The sequence below is a fragment of the Myxocyprinus asiaticus genome, chromosome 35 (assembly GCF_019703515.2).
Source record: "Myxocyprinus asiaticus isolate MX2 ecotype Aquarium Trade chromosome 35, UBuf_Myxa_2, whole genome shotgun sequence".
In the NCBI taxonomy this organism is placed as follows: Eukaryota; Metazoa; Chordata; class Actinopteri; order Cypriniformes; family Catostomidae; genus Myxocyprinus; species Myxocyprinus asiaticus.
Genome location: NC_059378.1, coordinates 41486592 through 41499329, shown reverse-complemented (window position 1 = coordinate 41499329; position 12738 = coordinate 41486592). Strand labels below are relative to the sequence as shown.

General features: G+C 38.7%; 1 protein-coding gene across 2 annotated transcripts in view; it reads right to left on the bottom strand.

Moving 5' to 3' along the window:
• LOC127426476 (striatin-like) overlaps positions 1-12738 on the bottom strand; it is a 62405-nt gene that overhangs the window by 35350 nt on the left and 14317 nt on the right. The gene's annotated exons all lie outside the window — the stretch shown is intronic.

Sequence of the window (12738 nt, the reverse complement as noted above, 5' to 3'; positions counted from 1 at the left end):
CTTTACACACACACTTAACGACCGACCTTTTGACTTCACCAAAGGAATCGAATTAAACCGACACTAAACCAGTTTAAGATTTGGCTGTCTTAAACTGGAGTGAAGCTTCCAGACAGAATATCCCTTTAATGACCATAAATCAATTTACAACTTCAAAGAAAGCACTATTCTTTAATTTAAACAACAAAGTTTAGAGGATGAGATAAAGCTGCAATTCACACACACCACACAAACGGAGCAGCACTGAGTGATTTACTATTTTTAACTGCAGACGAGTCAATTATAATCTGATTATATTGTGAAAGGAAGGCAGAACTCAAGAGACCATACAGCACAAAGACACTCTTTCTAAAATATGTTTCTCTTCTTAATGCATACTATTTGTCTGTTTTATCTTTTTTTCAATTCTGTCTATCTTGGTATTAATGCGTTGCTGGATGGTTTCCACCAAACCATGATATAGTCTCACATGTTAATGTTTATGGAGGTTTCTTTAACTTCAGGCACTTTAAACATGTATTAACTTTTATTTTTATAGTTTAATATGCAAAGCCTGGGTGAATCCTTGGATTTAATAACTGGTCGATCCTCCTTTGGCAGCAATAATCTCAACCAAGTGTTTCCGGTATCTGCGGATTAGACCTGCACAACGTTCAGAAGGAATTTTGGACCATTCTTCCTTACAGAACTGCTTCAGCTCAGACATATTCTTAGGATGTCTGGTGTGAACGTCTCTTGAGGTCATTCCACAGCATCTCTATTGGGTTAAGGTCTGGGCTCTGCCTGGGACACTCCAAAAGGAGGATTTTCTTTTTCTGTAGTGGATTTGCTCTGATGTTTAGGGTCATCATTCAAAGCGTGTGCACAGTCACACTGACAGTATCCTGTAGGATATCTTGATAAACTTGGGAATTCATTTTCCCCTCGATGATGGCAAGTGGTCCAGGCCCCGAAGCAGCAAAGCAGCCCCAAATCATGATGCTCCCTCCACCGTACTTCACCGTTGGGATGATGTTTTCATGTTGGTATGCGGTGCCCTTTTTACGCCATACGTAGAGCTGCGTGTTCTTCCCAAACAATTCAACCATAGTTTCATCAGTCAACAAAACATTTTCCTGCAGAAAACCAGCTAATTCCAAAGGGTTAGGAGAGATTATACAGTATCAGGCTGCATGTGGGGACTCTCCCGCTGCAAAAACACAATTCTGTAGAAAATCCTGTATTTCAGAGTACTGCTGTCTTGATTAACCTGGAGTTTCCAAGGAAACCCTCTCCATCTCTGCTGGAGACCACAGGTAGCACATGGGTGAAATTACAGGACAGAGCGCCGAACCTCAGCTTTTTACTTTTAATTAATTCCCCCACAATGTTCAGCACAACAGAAACGCCAATTATGGTTTGATATCCTGCAGATTAACACTGAAATTCTGCAAAGATGAATGCTCTTAGACTGACGCAACTCCAAGAGTAACACGTGCACTTCCATAAGAGCAATTGGCTTGGTGTCTGTGGGCTGTTTTCTGTCAGTGCTCAGTGTTGTTGGAGACAGGCGTTACTCCAACATGATGTCCTACATGCAGGGGAATCAGGTTAAACTATCTGATTAACAGTCACACCGGACACCGAAGACCAGAAAATGCTTTAGAAAGAGACAACTGTCTGTCAAACATGTTGAGTGATCCAAACATCATCTGCAGCCTGAAACTGAACTTTTGATCAGATTTTAGGAGTGAATGCACTTAACTGCATAGAGAGCTATAGGATGCTCCCTTGCTCCCTATTTAGTGAATGACTTAACCTCCAGTGTGCTGTCTGTCTGCACTGGTCTCAGAACAGTTTGAAATGCACCTTATTTTCATCCTAACTCCATATAAACCCTCTGAAAGACACATTATTCATCTTTCAGATGAACTCTTATTCTCAATGTGATAATAACTGAAACTGAGCCTACAGTCCATGTATGTGGACATTGTGTTTAGCAGCTTGGCATTTTGTCATACATTGCTCAAATTTGATAAATGGCATATCGGATGAAACTAGAGACTCTAATCTTTTGACTCAAACAAGTTTCAATGTAAAAACTTAATTAGGTTTCTTACCAGATGTAGTTTTGTTGGCTTTTCTCCCAAAGATAAACTCTGCTGTGGTCAGTGCCATGTTGTTTTGTCACATGACTCCGCATGTCGAAAGTTTAACCCTTTTCTGACAGCACAGAGTCTCCTGAACTGAGATCAGTCGGTTTAAATTATGCGTTGTGTATAGCGAAACCAAAACACAATATCCGCGCATATTTAAGGCTTGAGGGTTTAACTAGACTGCATAGCAATGCCACAAGCAAGTTATTTTGTGAAAATATTATTATTATTAGCAGCAGCTATCGTTACCATTAGGTATTTTTGTAAGAAAAATTTGATTGCTACTGCACACATACTGTCTGTTGTTATTTCCTTCTTCCTTTTGTTTTAACAATTTCCCCATGTATATGGAATGACTAAACAGAAACCAGGAAAGGCTGCTATCTACTATCTAAAACACACAAAAATCTTTTTTGTTTCTACAAAAGTAAAAGTTGTGTGTACATTTGAGTAAATGTTATGCCAAATAAAAGTTAATTAAATTTTTAGCGATTTTATGTACATGTCATTTACTATGCATGATATCATATATATATATATATATATATCAGCTTTATATCAGCCTATTGGCCATCCTGCTATGACTTTGAATCAGACTTTGGCTGTCGATGTGAGTCACTAAATGTTCCTTTCACATTGGCACATTTGCTGAGGCCATTTGTAAACGCATGACTAGGGAGACTCCTCAGCACAGCAGAGAAAAGGAAACAAGGAAACACTTTTATTTTCAACAGACAGCTCCCAACAGGCAACACCAGTGGAGGCGTTCCTTCCAAAAAAGGCTAGTTTGTACGTATTTTCTCGATTGTTTACGAGAAAATGCTGGAAATGCAAGAGATTAAGAGCGAGAGAGAGAGAGGAGAAAAGTGATCGCATTCAGAAATAGTTCAGTGACGTTGGCACGGCCCACACGCATCCCCAGAGGTGTCTCTTGACATGCCTGTCGAGCTGAGAGAATCGCTCAGACTCAACATCAGCAGCTCTGAGGCAACACAAAGAGCAAAGAATTAACACTTCAGAATATGAATATGAAAATCAGAACAAATACAGCAGAGTTTCAGCACCTGCTGTACATTTCTGAAATCCAAAAACTAGACATAGGTATTACACCAACTAAAGTGCAACATGTTTCACATATTCTTAATTTCTAGTTTCAACATTATTTGCAATGTGTACCTTAGTTTTGTTGGACAAGAAAAAACTAGCTATATACCCACATTTGGTTTTCAATTTTTGGATGGAGCCACATTGAGAGCCACATACTGTATCTCTGGGATATAAAGATATAGAGCCTTTAAAATAAGGATCCAAAAAGGCAAGTTTATTATAAACCAGGGGGCGTATTACAGAAAACATCTTATCTAAAGTCTTAAGATCTGATCAGTTAAGTTAGGATTTTTCACAAATTTACATAAAAGTTTTGATAACTTTATTATCATATTTCGTGGGAGTCTGTAATTATTTTTAGTAGAGGCAGACTGATGTATCGTTTTACCAATTAATCAATACCGATAGTTGCTTTTTGGAACTATCAGTTATCTGCCCAAATCTGTACCGATAGTTGCTTTTTGGAACTATCGGTTATCAACCCAAGTCTGTACCGATAGTTGCTTTTTGGAACTATCGGTTATCAACCCAAGTCTGTACCGATAGTTGCTTTTTGGAACTATCGGTTATCTGCCCAAGTCTGTACCGATAGTTGCTTTTTGGAACTATCGGTTATCTGCCCAAATCTGTACCGATAGTTGCTTTTTGGAACTATCGGTTATCTGCCCAAATCTGTACCGATAGTTGCTTTTTGGAACTATCGGTTATCAACCCAAGTCTGTACCGATAGTTGCTTTTTGGAACTATCGGTTATCTGCCCAAATCTGTACCGATAGTTGCTTTTTGGAACTATCGGTTATCAACCCAAGTATGTACCGATAGTTGCTTTTTGGAACTATCGGTTATCAACCCAAGTCTGTACCGATAGTTGCTTTTTGGAACTATCGCTTATCAACCCAAATCTGTACTGATAGTTGGCGATATTTTTCTTTAGAACCTTGTCATGGAGCAGAGTAACATATATCGATTTTAAAAACTATCGGCTGATTAATCAGTTATTGGCCTTTTCCACAACCTTAGTTATTGGTATCGCAAAATCCACTATCGGTCAACCTCTAATTTTGAGGTGTTTTGTCATATATGGATCTTCCAAAAGTGTTTCCAACATGAAACATCGCTGTTCTGCATTTTGTATCACGAATAAATGTAACGCCATTCTCGGGCAGTGCTATAGTTATGATACTGTACATAGTATTGTAAGGTGACTAATCGTTGGCTTTCAAATACGTTTTCAGTTAGTACGCCAGTGGGGTTATCCTAAAGTTAAGACATTTTTTAAAGATTTTTGGAAAGTTAGGATGAAAAAGTAATACTATTTTCCTATCTGTAGTTAAGATAATATAGTGCACTTAGAAAATGTTGTTCTGTAATTGCTTTTGTCCTAAATGAGATCCTAACTGAAATTGCCATGGTTACCAAACAAATAAGAAAGGATTCTAAAGTTACTGGAGTTCTGGAGTTATAGGCATTCCAACGTTGGAAAAACAACACAAAAGTGTTTTATTTTTCCCATTTTTGGACTCACACCATTGGCATATAATGAAACAAGGGGTGCTGAAGTCAACTGATTTTAATAATAGACCTATTTTTCTGACCTGTAATTTTGCTGGTCATTTTGACCACCACTCTACAAAATAATGGATTACTAAGTAAATACTGATTCATGAAATTTGGGTCATTGACAAATAAGGTTGTCTGAGGTGATCAAAATGAGAAATCTTATAAAAAAAATCTATTTTAAAACACGTGTCAACTATGTAGAAATGTAACCTTCATGTTGGTTTCAAAAAATTTATTTAATGAATTAAAAAAAATGTTGTGGTGTAACCATCAAGTAAAATGTATTTAAATACTTAACTTGCACATTGAATACACGAGACTGTACACAACTTAATTATTAACTATAAACCATGATGGTTTAAAGATGTTTTAGGTCACTTGACAACAAAATGGAAACCTGAATGTTGTTTACACCACATGACTTTGATTTGATGGACAAAAGTTTTCAAACAATCCCCTACAAAAAATCTAAACTAGCCGCAAATTTGCTGCTCGTTATTTTCACATGCAAATGAGCTTTTGATTAGCCGCAAATGTTTGCCAGAAGTTTGCAGCTCTTTGCGGGTAGTGGGAAACCTCCGGTAAACCTTTGGCAACAATGGACAATTTGCGGCAAGTTTGCAAAATTACTTTGAATTCAGTCATTGACAACATCTTCATTGTATTAGAGGTGTTTTCAAGTAATTATTTTGTATGAATTGATTTGTAATGTAATAGATATGGGCATGTCATTGACCCGTATAATATTTTGGCTTTCATCATCATGTTTATCTCACACCAGTAAAAAAACAACCTCCGGTTGAGTGTCTTCAAGGTATTTTTATTTTTTAAAATTGCAATTAAATTAATTAGCAAATTACTGTATTACAGTAATGGGGTGTGCAGGTCAAGTTGGAAATGTACATTCAGTCATTTACTCACCCTCATATCATTCCAAACCTATGTAACTTACTTTCTTTCATGGAACACACAAGGAGATGTTGGGCAGAATGTTCAGTCTCGGCCACTACTGAACATTCATTTTATGGAGAAAAAAAATACATAAAAAAAAAGAAAGTGCATAGTGACTGAGGCTGTAATCCTGCCTAACATTTCCTTTTGTGTTCCAAAGAAGAAAGTAAGTCATACAGGTTTGGAACGACATGATGGTGTGTAAATGATGACAGAATAAAAATTTGTAGGTGAACGATTCCTTTAAGCATCCACTGTAATTTGGCAATGCACGACTAGTGTTAACCAAAAGCATTAAAACAAAAGTGGTTAAGTGTGGCATATAGTCACAGTGCCAGCACTAACAGCGACTTCATGTTGTCCCACAGACACAAAGAAGCTCACTGTGAGTTTAACCGTGTGGAAAGTGGGACGTTGAGCAACAGAACACAGTGTGTGAATTCAGCAATGCAGCGACAGTTTAATTTCGCTTGAGCAAGGTGGAGGGGAGGAGCTGTGGTTTGTTTGTGTGGTTAGAAACGACTGAGCAGCCGACTGTTCCCGCGCTCTCAACGAATAAAGTTTTTTTATATATGTGTGTGTGTTTAAAAGCTTCGCCGCCAGCAAGAGAGCAATTTAAGAAAATGGAGAATTCACTCCAAACTGACTAAGTTGTCATGAGCCATTAGCATCCCATCTAGAGGGGGATTTTTACTGGATGCTGATATCTTGCCTACATAAACAAATTTGAGCATTTAAAAGGTGGTTAAGAACTGATTATAGTCATTTGGACAAACATTAAGAGAGATCTCAGTAGAAAAAAGAAGATAAAATGCTGAGAGTCTTTTAAAGGAGTAGCTAGTTCACCCCAAGATGAAACTTCAGTTATTTGCTCACCGTCATGTCGTTTCAAACCCGTATGACTTTCTTTCTTCCAGGGGAAAAAAGGTGAGTAAATGATGACAGTATTTTTGGGTGAACTATCCCTTTAAAAACCTCTACAGGCGTAAGCTTGCATGAGACCACGACTAGTTAGAGAGGATTTGAAACTAGATAATAAACTCTGTGTTTGGGTGCATCTGTTGTTTGACACAGAGGAATCAAACCGGCCGGTTGAACTCCTGAAAGATATAAATAAAGTCTCCCTGAGGAAGAAACAACTCTCAGGTGGATCAAGTTATAAGTTGAGTGATGATGTCATTTTTGATACCACAGAAGGCAACATCGTTACCAAAAGCCCCTTCACATAAAATATAATAAGTAGAGGTTCACTGATATTTGATTTTGCAGATAGCGAGAACCAAAATGTTGGAAGAAAACCGATTAATAGACAGATCTTTTTTAAAATCGATAGATATATTTAATGTTATAAAATGTATAGTCTTTGCTGGGACTGGATAGCCCACACATAAGAGGCTACAAGAGTTCAAATTGAATTACATCTCAGATAGAGTTTGTATAGTTTTATTTTTTTCCCCATATTTCGTTTTATTTTATAATTCTGGGTTTTAAAGAATAATTGAATTTTGTAATCAAAAAACTGTCAGATCAAATGAAAACAGAACAATTAGAGTGTTGCACAGTCCAGCATTACAGTATGAAAACATAAATACAGTATGTTGTATTTAGTACAACAGCACTCTTGCTGATTACATTTTACTATACAGTAGAAATATATTTCTGTCACTTTTTTACCCGTCTACTTAAATCGAGCTTTTATTTTGGTGGAAAACGGAATGAAGCACTTTCAGCTTGTATGTTTTTGACGACAGCTTCACACCTCCGGATAAGCGATTCGCTATATGGCTTAAATGTGCATATTAAATCATAAAAGGCTACGATTTAATTATGTAGATATATAGTCTGCATGTGCTGGGCACTTCAAGGTTAATGCACGCTCTCCCCTTTGTCATTTATTACACACACAACGCACTTGACGCTCATGAAGCGTGTAGTTTACGAGCAGCTGGCTTCACACATTAACATATATTAATTTGGCAGAAACTTTTATCCAAAGCGACTTACAAGAAGAGGAAGAACACAACATAAGCAATTCATCTTAAGGAGACATTAGTATGAAAAATGCTGCATTAAAAAGTTTAAATTGCATAACAAAAAATACAATTTAAGCAAGAGATTAGAGTGCAACAAAAATAATATACAGTTCAAGTCAGAAGTTTACATACACTTAGGTTGAAGTCATTAAAACTCATTTTTTAACCACTCCACAGATTTCATATTAGCAAACTATAGATTTGGCGAGTCATTTAGGGCATCTACTTTGTGCATGACACGAGTAATTTTTCCAACAATTGTTTACAGACAGATTGTTTCACTTTTAATTGACTATATCACAATTCCAGTGGGTCAGAAGTTTACATACACTAAGAAAATGATGTCAAGTCTTTAGACAATTAGCTTCTGATAGGAGGTGTACTGAATTGGAGGTGTACATGTGGATGTATTTTAAGGCCTACCTTCAAACTCAGTGCCTCTTTGCTTGACATCATGGGAAAATCAAAAGAAATCAGACAAGACTTCAGAAAAAAAATTGTGGACCTCCACAAGTCTGGTTCATCCTTGGGAGCAATTTTCAAATGCCTGAAGGTACCACGTTCATCTGTACAAACAATAATATTTCAAAGCGATGTGCGCGTCAGGGTAAGAAGGGAAGCGCATGAAGCACCCGTCATGTATAGTGCCCACTATACAAGCCTCTGGAGGCAGTGTTATGATCTGGGGTTGCTTCAATTGGTCAGGTCGAGGCTCAGCAACATTATGCGGCAATAAAGTGAAGTCAGCTGACTACCTGAATGTACTGAATGACCAGGTTATCCCATCAATGGATTTATTCTTCCCTGACGGCACGGGTATATTCCAGGACAACAATGCCAAGATTCATCGGGCTCAAATTGTGAAAAAGTGTTTCAGGGGGGACGAGGAATCATTTTTACACATGAATTGACCACCACAGAGTCCTGACCTTAACCCCATTGTTGGGATGTGCTGGAGAACACTTTACGGAGTGGTTCGTCTCTCCCATTATCAATACAATATCTGTACGGAAATAAACTATTGCGAGGGCACGCAAAACTATTGCGAAGCAACGCAAAACTATTGCGAGGGCACGCAAAACTATTGCGAAGCAACGCAAAACTATTGCGAGGGCACGCAAAACTATTGCGAGGGCACGCAAAACTATTGCGAAGCAACGCAAAACTATTGAGAGGGAACGCAAAACTATTGCGAAGGAACGCAAAACTATTGAGAGGGAACGCAAAACTATTGAGAGGGAACGAAAAACTATTGTGAAGGAACGCAAAACTATTGAGAGGGAACGCAAAACTATTGTGAAGGAACGCAAAACTATTGAGAGGGAACGCAAAACTATTGAGAGGGAACGCAAAACTATTGCGAAGGAACGCAAAACTATTGAGAGGGAACGAAAAACTATTGCGAAGGAACGCAAAACTATTGTGAGGGAACGCAAAACTATTGTGAAGGAACGCAAAACTATTGAGAGGGAACGCAAAACTATTGAGAGGGAACGCAAAACTATTGTGAAGGAACGCAAAACTATTGTGAAGGAACACAAAACTATTGAGAGGGAACGCAAAACTATTGCGAAGCAACGCAAAACTATTGCGAGGGCACGCAAAACTATTGCGAAGCAACGCAAAACTATTGCGAAGCAACGCAAAACTATTGCGAGGGCACGCAAAACTATTGCGAAGCAACGCAAAACTATTGCGAGGGCACGCAAAACTATTGCGAAGCAACGCAAAACTATTGAGAGGGAACGCAAAACTATTGCGAAGGAACGCAAAACTATTGAGAGGGAACGCAAAACTATTGCGAAGGAACGCAAAACTATTGAGAGGGAACGCAAAACTATTGAGAAGGAACGCAAAACTATTGAGAAGGAACGCAAAACTATTGAGAGGGAACGCAAAACTATTGAGAGGGAACGAAAAACTATTGCGAAGGAACGCAAAACTATTGAGAGGGAACGAAAAACTATTGTGAAGGAACGCAAAACTATTGTGAAGGAACGCAAAACTATTGAGAGGGAACGCAAAACTATTGTGAAGGAACGCAAAACTATTGTGAAGGAATGCAAAACTATTGAGAGGGAACGCAAAACTATTGCGAAGGAACGCAAAGCTATTGCGAGGGCACGCAAAGCTATTGCGAGGGCACGCAAAGCTATTGCAACTATTCATTTGAATAGACACCATTTTTTTTTAAAGCTGAATTTGAATTAAACTCCAAAACATGGAATTCAGAAAAAAAAATAAAAAATGGAAAACACAAGATTTTGGAAAAAATAAAACGCTTCATAGGGCTCTACTAAAAAAAGAACTTGAAGCAATGTTTACCTAATTTACATAACACTTGAAGGAAATGTGCAGCTGTTTTAATTTATTATTTACATTTATATTTAACTTAACTAGGCTTAAAAAGACTATTTTTAATATCATATTATCAGTTTTTGCTGTGGTCTCGAAATTGGTATAGAGAACAGTGAAACGGTATTGGTATTGATAACCTATCTTGACAACCATAATTCTAATAATAACCAGAAAATAAACAAAGATTCTGTGCATAACTCTGGACTTAAGTTTTCTTATCTGGCCCCTGAAATATAGTTGAAGAGCTGTGATATAAAACATCTGCAGCAGCTTAACAACTGGCCCCAATGGACATCCATATCACACCTTTAAAGCTGTCACAGGTGGAAGACCTTAAAAGAGCCCACAACATCCAGTGGGAGCTGTCAGTCCATGCCGAGAGGCATTAATGGAGGATTTTGTGAGGATGAGTTTAAATCGGCATGTAAAAGATAAAGAAACTGCAAGTCCTATATGCGTCTAATATTCAACACTAACATTCAGCAGGGAATAATTCTGCCTCTCATCATCTTGGAATGACATGATTGTGTGTGTTCATATTTTGGTTATCCCTTTAACTGAGCCTAATTAACAAAATAACAATGAGTCAATCAAACTTCAGGGCGAGTCTGTGCAAAACACCCTACAGCGAGATATGAATGAATGAGGTCGCCTTGATTTTCACGTTCAGGATTGCCAAGAGAGAGACACACATGCAGCACGGCAGCAAACAGACCGCCTGATAGCCCAAAATAGACACTCATTAGGTTCTCCCGTACGGCCAGCTACACAGGATATCCTCTAATGGCTTCTGTACCCTAGAAAGTGCACTGTTTAGGGGGTCAGTTAATGGCTTGAGCAGTCTAAACAGTCGACTCACTTCCTATAAAAAGCTGTTATGGATTTATTTGTGCGCTCCCCGAGGGCAGGTGTTTTGCATCAGGCGAGTGGGGGTGGATTACCGATGTGTCATCTTGGTTTTGAACATGTTAAACAAAAATGGCACATCTAAAGGGGCTTCACCAATGCCTGAACGATCATTTAGCAATTCAAATGAACGTTTCTAGGTTTTAACGGTATGTTGCATTGAATAGAACACCCACATGTATTTCACCCTATGTGAGGGAAATCGAGTCCAGAGAGCGTTTGAGAGAGGTTTTGTGAAGTGCAGCAAGAGTTATTTATAAGCATGCAGGGTTTTCGAAATATGGAGATAAGTGCGGTCATTGTTTGGGAATTGGACTTCATTAGTAACACTGTAGATTCAAAAGAACAGGCTCATAAAAGTCATTTGTTTAAGAATCGGACTACACTGGTCAGGCTGTGTGTTTCGAGCTGTAGATTCAAAAGAACCGGCTCATAAGAGTCACTCTTTCAGGAATCGGACTACACTGGTCACACTGTAGATTCAAAAGAACCAGCTCATAAGACTCATTCTTTCAGGAATCGGTCTACACTGGTCACACTGTAGATTCAAAAGAACCAGCTCATAAGAGTCACTCGTTCAGGAATCGGATCTTCACTGGTCACACTGTAGATTCAAAAGAACCGGCTCATAAGACTCATTCTTTCAGGAATCGGACTACACTGGTTGCAATGAATGTTTTGGCTGTAGATTCAAAAGAATCAGCTGATAAGAGTCATTCATTTGGGAACGGACTACACTGGTCACACTGTAGATTCAAAGGAACCGGCTCATAGGACTCATTCGTTCGGGAATCAGACTACACTGGTTGCGCTGTATGTTTTGCGCTGTAGATTTAAATGAACCGGCTCATAGGACTTTTCCGAGTCCTATGACGACTACAATTTCGACTACACTTGTCACACAGGTCTTGGTCTTGCAGTGATGCTGAATGTTTGCGCTGGTAACACTGTCAGTTTATTTTAGTATGGTGTCCCGTCCACACTGAACCAGATGGAACTGGTTCTAATTAAGAACCTGTTCTCGGTTCTCAACTCTAGTTACATTTAATTCATTGTAGCACATCTCTGCAGAGCCATACATGTTCAAAAGTCAAAATAGTTCCCTTTTGGCCTTAAAATTGGGTCATTTATCCAAATGTGTAAGTCATGAGTTCAATCACGCCACATCGTGTGTCACATGACCGTGATATGGCCCGGGATCTCTCTGATGTCATGAGTCACTGATGTGGACCACGTTATACATGCATGAGTTACCTACCTAAAAGGCCAAAATAAACCATCCAGACCCAGCTCTGCTCCAAAACCAAGTAAGCAGCCTACATAACAGCATTTTAAGTTGCATTTAACAATATGCTGCCTTCTAAAGGCTAAAGTATACTTCGGTTTTGCACAAACGTTTAACAGATGCGTACAGGACTCATGACGTAAATATCTTCATCAATAGAGTGCTCGAGCAATGTACACGTGTGGCCCGATTTTTCTAACCGCATACGTTGAACACTCAGTATGCGCATACGGCTGGAATTTTTTTGCACTATTTAGTGGGTCCACTACTCGTTTTTGGCGCCACCCTGTGGACATTTCACACGGAACCTGAACCTCGCACGTGCCCATATGCGAGACAATACTTCAAGCTTCGGACACTTGGGGCAGTGATTCGGATTTCGGTAAGCACAGACCGATTTCAG